Source organism: Eurosta solidaginis, chromosome 3, assembly GCF_040869045.1.
Source record: "Eurosta solidaginis isolate ZX-2024a chromosome 3, ASM4086904v1, whole genome shotgun sequence".
Classification (NCBI taxonomy): domain Eukaryota; kingdom Metazoa; phylum Arthropoda; class Insecta; order Diptera; family Tephritidae; genus Eurosta; species Eurosta solidaginis.
In genome coordinates, this window is record NC_090321.1 from 287,747,481 (window position 1) to 287,759,678 (window position 12,198).

General features: G+C 33.3%; 1 protein-coding gene and 1 long non-coding RNA gene across 2 annotated transcripts in view; one reads left to right on the top strand and one right to left on the bottom strand.

Moving 5' to 3' along the window:
- Positions 1-276: 276 nt before the first annotated feature.
- On the bottom strand, positions 277-903 carry LOC137247241 (uncharacterized). Its single transcript, XR_010951800.1, has 3 exons — positions 618-903; positions 479-557; positions 277-411 (listed from the first exon to the last, which is right to left on the bottom strand). It is a non-coding gene; the product is annotated as an uncharacterized lncRNA (long non-coding RNA).
- Positions 904-9,760: 8,857 nt separating this feature from the next.
- The window catches only part of sbb (scribbler), a 112,722-nt gene continuing 110,284 nt past the window's right edge, over positions 9,761-12,198 (top strand). Inside the window, exon 1 of the mRNA XM_067777011.1 lies at positions 9,761-10,311. The gene's annotated coding sequence lies outside the window, so the exon portion shown is untranslated. The remainder of the gene's footprint in view (positions 10,312-12,198) is intronic.

Genomic DNA, 12,198 nt, shown 5'->3' on the forward strand with positions numbered 1-12,198 from the left:
TCTTGGAGACAGTAACGTTAGCACTCATACATACATGTATTGAAAATAAGGTCCACTACAAAAAACATTTAGCAATAGCATTTCCCAATATAATTTTAATACTACAAAATAACGACCTTAGGCAGATAAAGTAGGAACAATATAATTCCAAAAAAGTTGTATCTCACTTTACATTAAACTGCTTTGGAATATAAATACATACACTAAAAGATGCATACAATACAAAACGGTCCCTTATTTATATATCATAAACAAAATTAATGTTGCGCCCATTGGATATTTTTCAAATCAATTGGTTCTAGCACCATCTCCCATAATGGAGACATTTCACGTAAACGTTCGACATGTTTGATGCAGGTATCGGTAATATAATGAACCTCTTCAATGGTGTTAAAACAACCAATACCAAATCTATAAAAATTTAACAATAAATTACTTTCAAATTAACTAAACAATTCAGTACGGTAAACTCGTATACCTTATTGAACTATGTGCCAGATCCTCATCAGTTCCAATCGCACGTAGGTTCCAGTGATGCAGAAGTACATGCTGAGGCACTAGACAACGCCACATCTTTTAAGGTCATAAGTAATGATAAATTTAATAAACCACTATACCTTTGCTCTGGATCACCATTACATATACCATGTGATAATCTTGAAGTGATGCGATCATATAAACGTTTCGACAGAAAATCTATAAATTTCTTATCATATTCCATTTCTTTGAGTGCAAGATAACATGCAGCACAAAATGCAATAACAATAATCCGAAGGCGGAATAGAAAAATTTTAGCTCGTTCAAAAGATATTCCCAAAAAACCGAAAAATGACCCCGGAGTGCTTCGAGTCCGGGGTGGGATCCATAGTATTTTTGCGCTGGCGGCTTTCGGCCGCGCTTATAAACAATTAATCTGGGTGAGTTCAACACCGGTTTGGAGACCAAAACTATATCTGCGCAAAACACTTATGTCCACAAGTTTTTTTGTGGGCACAAATATCATCAACATTACAACGCGCACATGAAAATTTTCAATTGAAAATTTTCAACTTCTTTTGCAAATATTTCTTTGTCCAATACAATAATTTTACCTCCGCCTTCTGATTATTGTTGTCGAGGTTAATGCGCGTCTTTTAACACCTCTATCGATATTTATGGACGCATATTATCAGTGTCATGCTGTCGTATAGAATTACCAAGAGTTGATGCGCTGGAAACGTTGAAGAAGTAATTCAGCTGCTATATGTAAATAAATAATAACAATAAATTAAATATATATCATTTAAAAATCAGCTAATTACCTTTATTTTCCATTTAAAATGCCTTTTTCCTCCAGCTTCATCAGCAAACCAACTTTTTTCTTTTTTTGTTTTGGCTTTGTTGACGAAAATTACATTTGACATTTTTTTTCTTCCATCACTTTTGACAGAAGAAACTGAAAGAACGATTGACAGTTTATGTACAATCGGCAACAACAAAATACACGGGAGGGTTGCATTTTCGCTAATGCTTCTACCTGGTAATTGTACCATGGTTATTGGGAATTTTCCCACATCGTTGGATTATTTCGTGATGCCACCTGCGCGAAATTAACAAAATTTTGTTTCAACCACCCCAGGCAGACATGAATGAGGGTGAATCCTACCTTTTTCCCTATCACTAGCCAACTGGTACGTTCCAATGTTGAATCCCCCAAGTGGACCATAACAACGTACAAAAAATTTTAAGATACTGATAGAATTATTAACATTTAAATAGTTTCGCACGTAAGAAAACTATTTATTTTCCTTACATCATCTTCAAGTTGTTTACTCTTTCAGTGTTTTTGCTTTTAAATATGGCGAGATCTTTTATGTATACACAAATGTACACGTATTTAGTTCAGTGCTACAATGGCTCAACTATATGGTTGGCTCATCTCACCAATTGATTTTATTTTTTTTCATTTCACTGGAGTAGGGATTGTCAGAAGGAGATGGCAAACTTAAAAAGAAACCAACGAATTTTCAACATTTTCTCACTACTTACAAATGATGCTAAGTTTTATGTTTTCATTCCATTCCATTCGCCTAACACCAACACGCTAATTTTGGCAATGTGACCAAAGGTATGTTATTGCTGTAGAGATGAGCCAACCATATAGTTGAGCCATGAGTGCTACCAACTCAAAAGTGGTTAGCTGTCAAAAAATCTACTACAGAAAACGAAACGAACAGAACTGCTATACGGATCAGAAATTGAACCAGATAAATATCAGGATCACAACGTTGTTGTTGCATTTGCATGTTAAATTTCTATCCGTATCACGCTCAAGTCTCAATGGAACGTAACTATTGACATTCGCCATGCTTGAATTAAGTGAGTGGCAAGTACACCTAATATAAAACAAATTAGTTTCATTCTTCTACTTAGGTTTCAATTAATTTAGGTTGACGGCCATCGTAATGGCAAGCCCTGTCAAATTTCTTAGAGGCACACGTGCATTTAAAATACATACTTTTATCAAAGAGGATAGATATATTAAGAGGCGTCAATCGACTATTCGTTTTTTTTCAGAAATTTTTGATCGCTGAAAGAAATTTTACTCGATGTTAACCGAGAGATAGTCGGCCAGTTGCCTTCACATCTTGTCCGCAATTTGAAAGCGAGGTGTGGGGAAATAAAAATTGACTGAGTGGAAGTTGAGTTTTGGTTGAGTGTGGCTGCAACTTCTGCAAAATGTCAAAGCAGCCAAAACAAAGCTGAAATGAAAAAAATAAAGTGGAAAATTGTGTAAATTGGTAAAATAAAGTGTTAAGTTGTGTTAAAAATGTTTAATATTTTAATAATAATTGTATTGAGTGCAGTGAAGTGGGTAAAAAGTGTAGAAAACTACAAAGTGAAGTGAAATGAAGTTTGTACAAAGACATTGTGTGTGGCATGTGGCATACGTATGTACATATGTAATTATGTGTGTCATAATGGCTTTTGCATACCAAGTGGTTTGTCTTGTGAGTGCTAACAGTGATAACATTGATAACAAAATAAGTATACTTTTATCAATAAATTGAACTTGTGATTTTAAAAGCAGTTCATTTATATATAAATGTATATGAATTTTGAAAACAACATTGTAAAAAAGTTTGTTGTGAGTGGAATTTGGATAGAACAGACATAACTGTTCAGTAAAGAAAGTCCAGTTAATCCTCTCATGAGTTGGATAAACTGGCGCCAAATAAGGCTTTTCGCCTGCAATTTCAAAAAGACTTTGCAGTGTAAAGACGCTTTTTGTAAACCGACAATTTTAATTAAAAAGATAAGCGATTCGTGCGAAATTAAATTTCGATTAATAAAAATGATGCCATTATTTGGAAAATGTGGTGTTATCGGTTGCGGTAACAGTATGACGTCGATTCCGAGCGTTCGGTTTTTCGCGGTACCGTCGAATCCTGAGCTTGCTTCCAAATGGAAAGACAATCTCAGGATTCAGGCGTTCCGCAAAAGAAACGCGTTCGTGTGCGCGCTTCATTTTGCTGAGGAAGCCGTAGGCTCTAAACGCCTGAAGGAAAATGCAGTTCCAACGCTGCATCTTGGTAAGTATAAATTTTTTTATAGTGCAATTTAGTGCTAGTGATATTTAGTGCTAGTGGACATGTATATCTGTTGTCACAAGTCATAACCGCCTAAGTCTGTTTTTCAATTTTTTCAGGATAGCAATTTAAAGTTTCAAATCATTACTGCAAATCAGGGTATGATATTTATTGCTAATCGTTTAATAAATACACAAGGTGTATCGGTATTCTTTTTAACTTTGCAAGCAAACTGTTATGTTTTTGCTTAATTTGAAAGATATAAAGGAAAAAAGCAGTTAGGCTATTATGGCTTGTTGAATGAAAAAATTTAAAATGTCTTAGTTTGAGTTGGGCTGTTATTCCGAATAAAAAAATGTTTAGAAGTGCCTAAAGTTGAAATCTTATGTGTAGTTGTGCTATTATTCCTTACTTTTAATTTATTAATTTTATTCACTTAAGTCAGTTTTATATAGTAAATCTTGAAATGCGGTATGACTCACAATAAGTTTATTTATTATTTCAAAAAATACTGGAATACAGACATATAAGGGCATATTTATAGTAATTTTAAGTTAGTTGGAGCACTTTTGACAGATAGCACATATAAAATTGTGTCAAAAAGCTTTAACTAACTTAAAATCATATTCTTTTTCAACTATAACTATGCCCCATAGTTTAAAGAACTACAATTAAACATTTTTATCAATATTAAGGATCCATTTTATTCAATTCAGTTAAAAATTCACATGTACATATTTTTATTATAAATACATAAAAATATTATTTCAAAAATCTTCGTCGCTGTCACACTCCGTCAAATCGGGATGGGTATTAAGCTGCTCCATACTTGTGGGAATGCTGTCATAAAATGAGTGAAATTCTGGTTTTATAAACTGCTTCAAATCCATAAGATCTTTCTTTTTTTCTTTAGAAATGCATGGTAAGTTCTTTATATTTTGTATTTCTCCAAATCCTTTTATAGAACACCCTCTTTTGCCCACCTTTAAGTTTTATTTGGTTCTTCATTATCTAATGAAGTTTTGTATTGGACTTTGTTGGACATCTTGGTATAACGAAGCCATCGAATATCGTGCCATACAAATTTTTCGCCATCCTCATTGAAACGTTTCCAAGAAAGTTTTGATTTGGATAAGTCCGAAAAGTTATAAAAATCATTTGGCTGCATTTCAATAGTTTGAAATTTGGGTCCAATAGTATTTACGAATTGGTACCAATCTCTTGGGGTCTCAATTTCGACATTTGTTTTTTTTTTTCTTTCGCTCAATAAGGGCGTGATCACTATCGCACTCCATATGTGTATGGCCGGGTTCGAGGAATTTGTGGTCAATGTGATCCAATGTAGACGCATTGGAAATAAATGAAATAAACATGGCAGAAACAAACGAATTTTTATTTTGCCCTGCGCACGAATCGCTATAAAATGTAACTGTTTTCGTTTCTGCTGGCAACATTTTTAACAATTTAAAAAGACACGAGGAAATTTCATTTCCACCACGTCTAGCCATAGCTTCGTGCCACATGAAGCATTTTGCTGCATTAGTTGCAAGATCGTGAACCGTTAAATTAAACGTCCATAGTTGTCTTTTGTAGAAACTGATAGAATTTCGAAGAAAAGGTGTTGGTAAACATTGCTGTAAATCGAATGCAAAACTTTTAATAGTGTTCGATTCCACCGAGCGCTTTTTATCTTGTCGTTTAGATTCATAAGCCAATTCAGCTTTAGCTATATGAATTTCTTTTTGCTCAATCAATGAAGCTTTTTCATCTTCGTTTAGAGCGATTTTTATTTTTGCAACGTAAGTGTCGCAGGTGCTACAAGTGTCTACCTTAGGTTCTTTAAATTTAAGACCAAGAGTTTTGAAAATTTCAGAGTATTTAGAAAGGCTTACTGGATTGCTTACTTTTTCCTTGTAAAGGCGGTGCATAGACGATAAATTGAGACTAGCAGGTAAATATTTTTGAGAAGTATCGCGCCGGTTGTAATGGCTTTCGTATGCAGGGAAACTTAAAATGTGTTCTTTAATTTCATTTTCCATCGAAGCATCAATCTTAGATGTAGGAGTATGCTTGCCTCGATGATCACTGAATTGCATAGACGGACAACTAATTTTTTTCTAACGACCGATTTAATAAAGCTATCACTTTCATCGAAACATTGCCTAAAATGCCTTTTGCATACTTTGATTGTATTACTATTAATCTGGAATGAATATTGCATTGAATTTTCTCGATTTCGTCTGCGTTCTACTGTATTGCATAGGGTGTCACATTTTTTATCCCCAACAGCTACTAATGATCCAATGTACAAAATTCTTTGGTCATAACTTCCCAGGGACCAGTAATGTTTAAATAGAGATTCTATTTGTTCAGTTGTAAATTTCTCTTTGCATTTGTTTCTACATAAATCAAACGTTGGATTGCAGACCCTGGCTTTAACTATTCTACCTGAACACGTTGTGTATGATTTTCCCCTATTTCTAAGGTCGCGACGAAGCTTTTTCTTTGACTTTGATTTTGGTTTCGCAAGGCCGTTTAAATTATCAGGCTGGTGAGAAGTTTCTTCGTCGTTTGATGAGCAATCCATACTAGTACCAGATCGTGATAAATTAAAGTCCGGATCCCTTATGGAGTTGTCTGAGTCAAATTCTCAAGTTTTTTTGGATTATGCAAACCTAGTTAAAATAAAAGTTACCCTCGTTAATTTTAGTAATAAATACTTTTAAACTCTGGCATAATCTGCATACAATGCTTACTTTCAATAACAGCTAAATTAAACTCGATTCCGTGGATTGATGACATTGTTTCATTTTGTACACATGGAACAAAATTGGAATAATAATTTTGGAATCGCCCATCGCAAGGCCTTTCAGGAATAAAGTTTTCCTTGGGGTTATGTCACTCTTTCATATTTCAAATTACATGCAAATAATTTTGATTTGCAAAATAACAAGGACAACCTTATTTCATTTAATTAATTTTATTTACTTACCTTCGTTGTTTCGACGCTCTGGCAATGACCTAGCCAATTCAACCATTTTTGCTGCTCTGTCGGACATTTTTTTATCACTTTTCACAAGAAATATTACTTTTAAATAATTGCTATATAAGCTGCACAACTCTCTGACACAACTTAACTCAACTTAATGATTCGTTTAAAAAAATATATTATTGAATACCAAAAACCTATGTCTACTTAGGTACAGGTTTTTTTGAAATAAAATTTGAAATAAGAACGTAATTCAATATAATATTTTCAAAAAGTCATGGCTTCCTATGGAAAAATAATTTATCTTAATTTATGCTAGCCAATGGCGGTTATTGTAATTCGGAACAACAGCCTAACTCAAGATACAAAAAAATATATTTGGCGCTATGTTTTGTAATAACGACTTAAATTTATATATGTCGTAATGGAAAAAATAAGTTACAATCTTAAGATGAAATAGGCTGTTATGCCCCACAAAGGAAATAAATTATGAAAATGCTTAACTTGAGCTAGGATACTTTGATGGAGAGTTTATGAGTTAGGCTTTTATGCCAAAACAACCAAGCGAAAAAATAACTTAAGCTGTTAGGCTTTTTTTTAATAACCTTTTTCTAAAAAAAGATACAGACATAAAAAGTGGATGACCCATAGAATTGATTACGCTGAACATGCTGGCACTAATAACTAAATTTTGTCCTAACTCGAGTTAGGCGATTATGGTTTGTGACCACAGATATATATACATATGTGTAAAGATAGTAAGCAAACAAATTTAATAATAAATAATTTACATTTGAAAAAGTGGGGTAAAGGGGGGATGGATAATTGTTTGCCGACAGGTGTACATATATGTATATATATATGCAAATTCTGTGATTGGTGTTTGTGTGGTTTGTGCATTTTGTTCTATGGCATTAACGAGGGCTGCAACAAATGTTTGGTGCCATGGAATAAAGTGATTGAATGTGTGAAAAAATATGTTGCAATCAAGGTTTTTGATATGTACATATATAGTCCAAATAAAAACAAAACATTTTTTTATTTATTCAATTGTTATCAAATATGTTATTTATTTCAATTTCTCAATTTATTAATAATTCATAGTTCATACATTTTATGTACATAAATGAACGTTTTATGAATATACAATGGATTTCGTTTGCACAGAAATTCCTAGTGTGCAAATGCCGTCGGCAAAACACTATTTGCATGCATATTTGAATTTGCATACATTTTCCTAACATTTTAATTTATTAACAAAAAGGGATGGGATAATTCATAAATGTATGATTAATTTACATACATTTCATGTAAGGGCATATTTTGGGCAAATGAATTAATTTTTGTTTGTAAAGAAATAAGCAAAATTTCTGCAATTTGCTGCAAATACACAAAAACTCAAAATCTGCAAAGAGCTCAAGTAAATATGGATACTCATTTCATTTTGGCATATTTCCCCACATTCATAATGGCCGCCGAGAAAATACACCACAAATGAGTAAAATGAAATACGAATATGAATGGGCACAACTGGCCGACTATGTCTCAGTCAACATTCGCTACTTCGTTCCAGCGAGCAAATTCGCTACTTTTTGACGATTGACGCCTCTTAATATATCTATCCTCTTTGGTTATGGCTTTATAGTTATAAGTCACCATTAATTCGCCCTTAAGCTGGAGACATTGGTGCTTTATCGGTAACCGTATCGGTATCCTTTTAACAGCTGATTCGACCAACCTTATGAGAATCAATGCAATCGATTATTGGTGCCGCTAAGGTCGTAACCGTATCATAGCCAACCAATTGGGTTTTGGTTTACCGTCGTAACGATAAACAGCTGATTACGTTAGGGATACGACTACAGCGATACGACAAACGGCACCAATGACTCCAGCTTTAAGTTGAGATGAGCAGCAAAAATTGTATGTTATCGGACAAAGTGGCAAGGTTAAACTCTGGTCAACTTTAACTGCAGTTTAAACTCCTCCTGAAAACCGAGCATAAGTGTTTGATAACCGAATAAAAAACAAGATTTTTTTTGATAAATCGGGCGTTTCATCAACAATTAACGACAATAGCCATCATCCGGTGGCAAAGAGCCTGAGCCAGATAAATAATTTTGCGTGTAAATGCAACAACAACGATTTGAGCCAGATAAATCCAGATAGATGTCTTGTTCAATTTGTGAGCCAGATAATTTGTTAATTACTTGTCTTTAGTTTGGCAACGCTGCCTTTAATAAAGCAACTTTTTCAAAATAGATGTCGCTCTTAGCCTTTCGCCGTTTGAGTTAAATGAAAAACAGCAGCGACATCTACCTATCATATTTCACGTGTGGGAAAATATCACGACATCTGCTTCTCAAGTCTCTCAATGATCCAGAGCATTCCCGTGAGAATTAAGCGTGAGCCGGAGCTGTAAAACTCACTGGATGACGGCAAATATGTTTGCCAACACTTTTTTTCCATTCCCTAAATTATTTCCTGGGTGAAATGTCATTGTCCTGGTTTATTATTTTATTGATTGAGAAATTTTTTGTGGTGACAGTTCCATTGAAGTAAATTTAAAATTATATGCGGGTTAACGAATATGTGACAAATTTTTTGGGCAATATTGTGAATTTTTACTTGAGTGAAAAAGAAAGAAAGTACCAAATTCGTGGCTAATTCATAAAAAGGACTAAATTTCAAGAAAAGGGTACCCCTCACCAAATGGAATTGGAAGGAATCATTTTCGAACCAAATCATTGTTTACTATATAGTTTGGCAGCTTAATTCGAGGTTATGTTGCGAATAGAGTGGAAGGCACTCGCAGGCCGTGAAAATAGGCACTCGAATGGAGTGGAATGAAGAACAAACATTTTCTTTCAATTACTGCAATTGAGGTGTCCTAGATGCTATATATTCCAAAATTTTAACATTTTATGTCTGTTTAAAAATTTAACTTCAATTTCCCTAAGATATAAGTAATATGGCCATTAGTGATGTTTGTGTGTGTGTGCAAATTTTGAGCGATCAGCTGTTAGTTGCGCTACTTGGTAAAGTTTACAATGAACCAAATGGACCAAAGTGGCAACCGTAATTAAAATTCCAGAATGAATTTAGGGTTTCGTAGAATGAATTTATGCCCAACTAAGAGATTTTGTCCCACTTGATTTTCTCTTACCAATTGGGTTATCTTTGATTTAGATTTTACGAAATAGGCAGGCTTATAAATCTTATTAGTGGGAGTCTGTTATTATCAGTCTTTTTTAATTAAATAAAATGTTTTTAGCGTTCTATATAAATAAGTTTTTAATTTGGCTAATGCTCCTTTAAAGTGCAGTTTAAGTGCTTTTGTACATATGTGGAAAAACTATTTGGCAGTTGCAAGCCAAAAGAAACTTTATTCTGTGCGGTTGTGCGTATCAGAAATACTGGCTGGTGGCTTAAAAGAACAACCAAGTTCCTAGAAAAAAATCTTAAGTTCGTGAACTTTATGTACATATATCAAATAGAAGTACATTTTATTCAATAAATCAAAACCAAGTCGCCATTGCCGTGGTTAAATGCACATAAGCAAATATAAACACAGATATGAAGAAGCAAAGGCTCAAAAAAGAAAACCGAATTACATTGTGGCTGCTCTGATCCAATTTTAAATTATGATATGTTAAACATTATGCATTGTATGTTTAATCAATTTAATTCAAATATTTATGCGGAGAAAATATGAAAACACATATGCACACATTTTGTTCGTGAAAATGATTTGTAAGTAAATATATATATATGTTCATATGTGTGCTTATATAAGAAATAGCGCTACCATATCGCAAAATTAAGGGCCAATTAATGGTGAATTATCCATAACCAGATAAAACAGCTGATCGAACCAACCTTATGGAAATCAATGTAATCGATTAATGGAGCCATACCAAAGAGGATAAATACAATAAGAGCCGTCACTAGTTTTTTTTTTGGCATTTACTCGATGTATACTGAGAGGTAGTCGCTACTTTTTTTTTGCGAGATGTTTATAAATGTCTCCTATACATTTTCGTGGGATAATTGTGTTTATTTTTCGACTGAATTAAATTAATTTATTTAATTCTCTTTCCAAAAAACAAGTTTGCATAAAGTGACAACGCCGCATGAATAAATGCCAGACAATTAAAAATGTCCCTCAGAAAACATTCGGCATCAATTTTTTCAATTTTCAGCGAGATACTCGCCACAGAATAACGAGTGACGGCTCTTAAGCCCCCATTACTGATACTTAGCATAGACTTGACTTGACTTGGCGTAAACTTGGCAACTTAGCCACGATTATACTCCACTTGGCGCATAAAATCTGGCATCATAATCAGTGTTGAAATTTATTTTTAAATAAATGTCAATTTGTATGACAAAATGTCAAAATGAAATGGAAACATACAAATGGCATCTCAAAATGTAAACGTCACTTAGAACTTACATAGAAAATTAAAATTCAACAGACTTCTAAGTCAAGTTAAGTTTTGAGTAATCAGTAACATGCAATGTTCATTTAACAGAACTGTAAGTGACAGTTCGCAAGCCAAGTCAAGTCTATGCTAAGTATCAGTAATGGAGCCTTTATTGTATGTATCCTCTTTGGCCATACCATATCATCACAAATCACACACAGAAGATTGCGCATTCACGAGTTCAAAATTGCTTCTTTCTGCGCATCTACGTCACACTTGACTAGAGTTGTGCTTTTTCGTTCATTTCAGAGATTTGGTTCTTTTTCTGATGAACGAACAAGTTGTTCTTTTTGTTCATCTGTTCTTTTTTGTTTTCAAGCAAATTTGTTCACTGCTGCTCGCACCCGCGAAAAAAGCCAACAAGTATATATTGGGGTGTGTATTCAGCAATGCTTTGTGTAGGTATATTTAAATGTGTTATGAATAAATAAGTTAATATATATATGTATAATTAACTTCAAAAAAAGTTACAAATTTCAGAAGATCCAGGAAATTGAAAGATTACAGACACAAATTGTAAATACGAACTTTTCAAGTTTAATAAATGTAATAATTAGTTTCTTGCAAAAGAATTTTTTCATAAATAGTCCGTACATATGTTATTGTAGCAGTGCCACACACAAAGATGACCAAACATATCTTTAGTGTAATTGGCATCTTAACATTCGTGCTCACTGTGAATTTTGCGTATGTATGTATGAATTTACAACATTGTAAATCTTACCAAGTAGCGCAACTAATCGTTGAAAATTCGCACATTCACACGCACAGTTCTCGACTCAGTTTAAAAAAAAACTAGATTATTTAACTTAAAATTAAAAGTGAGATACTCCTTACGAATTTATGTATATATAGAATATATAAGGTGTTTTTGTTGTTATAAAAACAATATTTTTTTTATATTAAAGCTTTTATCATTTTTTTAACTTTGAAAAAATTCCGAACACCATTCCTTCATTTCATGTCATTCGACTGCCTATTTCACTGCCTTCCACTCTATTCACAACATAACAATTTAAGCTGCTAAACTATATAGTAAACAATGTTTTACAATGTTCGCGAACGAGAAGAGATAAAGAATAAAATTAGATAAAACGAACTAAAAAAACAAATAGAACCAAAATCGAAGATCTAGTTCACTAGTTCAATTTAG